This window comes from Triticum aestivum, unplaced genomic scaffold (genome assembly GCF_018294505.1).
Source record: "Triticum aestivum cultivar Chinese Spring unplaced genomic scaffold, IWGSC CS RefSeq v2.1 scaffold131936, whole genome shotgun sequence".
NCBI lineage: Eukaryota > Viridiplantae > Streptophyta > Magnoliopsida > Poales > Poaceae > Triticum > Triticum aestivum.
Genome location: NW_025244190.1, coordinates 1 through 2,804, shown reverse-complemented (window position 1 = coordinate 2,804; position 2,804 = coordinate 1). Strand labels below are relative to the sequence as shown.

Genomic DNA, 2,804 nt, shown 5'->3' with positions numbered 1-2,804 from the left:
AAGGCGCTAGAGCTCGTATTCATCTCCATTCGGATCGATGCAATGCACGCTACAGTTACCGGTGACTGCAACATGAGTTTCTTTTTTCAAATCATGGTCAATCCAATGTATGCATGCCAAGGCACATCATTTTAGATACAAACGGACCTCTGTAGATAAACTTGGATTATATTTGCATGTTGATTCAGAAATTCATGAGCAACAAAAAACACTATGAACATTCTGTTTGACAAGTTGCTCATCCTGATTGAAAAACATGAAGATAGACCTGGCCCATTTTGAGAAATTTGCAGTGGCAACTTGAAGATAGAACTCAAGAGTTCATTCATTGCATTAGTGGTAGGGAACAACATATATAAACAAGGTGACAGACAACAATATTCAAACGCTTGAGGTTCATTGGTTCAACACCTCCTACTTTTAATTATCTTGTGTACAACAACTATCACCAGCCTTTTCATTTAATTAGCTCGCATCCACAACTACCAGCCAACAAAGAAGAACACAAGTCCACCTCATCTTGCCTTCTTACACAACAAATATTAATACCTAGGATCCAATCGAGAGCCAACGGTTTGTCAGCTAGCTAGAAGCTAGTGCCAAATAGTAGCAATGCAAGTATCCATCATGGAGTCGGGAAAAGACGGATCGATCCTCGAGTTCGCTCGCCTCCTTCTCTGCTGCGTACATACCGAACTTCATCGTCATTGTTGCACCTCATGGAAAGCGTCCTGGTAGAACATCAAATAACCATAACTCAGTTGGTTATCAACAGGAACAAAGGGTTGCACGCAAATTAACAAAAAGAAGAAGAAAGTAGTATAAGTGAACAGTCCTAATTAGGGACCAAAACCGACATGGCTTAGATGATGCTGGCAGCAAGGATCTTGGAAGATGCCAAAGTTATTACACACAAGAATAGATACATTGATTCAATGAATGAAACAATCCTTGCATTGGTTAGTTCCACCATGACAAGTAATTGGGCAGCCGGACAAACAAAACAAAACACAATAGATGTGAACTGACCGACTAACAAGGATGTTGGATACAGTGCAACATACATCAAGAATGGATAAAACCAACCAGTCACAGCAAGGCAACAATGGATCAAACCAACCTGTCACAAAGCGATCAAGCCAGCAAGGCAACAATCTTCTCAAAGCCAGCAAGGAAAATCGCATCCCAAGTAATTTACTTGATAAGCACGCAAGTATGTTTACCTAGATAGAAAAGAGCCCTTTTGTAAAACTAAAACATACTAGAACAAAGCCAATAAATGAGTCCTTCCGTAGCTAGAGGAAATTTGAGTCGTTTAACTAGCCATCAGGAACTTTGGCAACCAGTAGCACATCATTTACCTAGCCAAATGAGGCCCATCAAGGCCAAAACCTAAGTAGCCATGGCACAATGGCCATGGCTCAATGACCACCTTCCCAGAGCAAGGGGAAGAATGGAGGAAGAGGAAGAGAAGCCGGGAGGACTCACCTTCAATGTCTGTAGCCGAGACCATACCACGCCGTCGCCGTCGCTGGGCGAACATACAACCATGTACGAGCTGTCGACCTCAGGCACCACCCGAACAAAAATAATATGGCAGCCGTCGACCTTAATGAATGAGTAGCCTGATAAGCGAAAATGCAAAACATAAACAAAATAATTCTGAACAGATGGCCCCAATAAAGTACCCATACATCTGGATTTATCATCTAACAGAGAACATTTGCATGAAAAATACCATTTCTAGAAAAATGCACAGGCCACATTGTTATAGCACAGGCTACACTGCTCTATGTTATAACCGCTGACAATGCCAACCTATATTGTTCTAGCACAGCCACAATGCTAAATATTACTACAATGAAGAACAACATTCTGACACTTTCATCAAAGGCACACCACATTTAATCAAGGACTGAGACCAGATGGCCAACGACGACCATGTCTAACCTGGAAGAATTATCCATGATGTAACTGGAAGATCAGAATAAGCTTCAGATGATGCAGTCTTTGAAAAAGAAACAGGCATCACTACAAATTTTGTTGAAAATAGTGAGTGGTTCAAGCATCAATAATTTCACATGAATCTGTCACCTCTTTTAGTAGCAGTTTATGTTTTGGGTGTTGAAATGTAGTATATTAGTTCTTGCAAGAAACAACCACAATGGTTTCTCCTTATAAGTACTCCCTCCGTTCCATAATAACACGACAATTATTATGGAACGCAGGGGGTAGTATTTACTCAGGAAAAAACAAGCAGTATGTATTAGCAGAATCACGCAAATGGTGATAATAGTAAAGCTCCCTGGCAGGATACATAATCAGGACACTAGCTTGTTATGATTCAACAGAGACCAATTTATAGTCAAACCCAAAGCTGAATCAAACCGGTGCAAATGAGTATTTCCATCCCAGACCAAGCCACATAGCTTATAATACAAGGATGGACACTTGCAACAGCAGAGAAGCACATGATGTACAAAGTCATGCAGAACAAGAGGAACTCACCTGTGCAAGTCGTAGCCGAGGCCGGATATCACCACCACCATGGTTGCGGCATGGCGAGAAAAATCACAAAAAATGCCATCGGTCCCGTCCACCCTCAGGTTAGCCGGCCCAGTGCTTGGCAAAGTTGCTCATCGATCACTGCAGCAAACGTACATTTTTTTCAACAAACAGGGGGTCAGCAGCCGGCAGCAACAAGAGTAAAGACAAGCAAAACAATATAACTAATCTACAAACAAAGAACTACCTTAAAAAAAGACTTGCTTCGCCGCGGGTGCTCCATCGGTGTGATGTGGACT

General features: G+C 41.8%; 1 pseudogene; it reads right to left on the bottom strand.

Moving 5' to 3' along the window:
• Positions 1–2,342: 2,342 nt before the first annotated feature.
• Positions 2,343–2,514, bottom strand: LOC123177017 (uncharacterized; annotated as a pseudogene).
• Between the last annotated feature and the right edge of the window lie 290 nt (positions 2,515–2,804).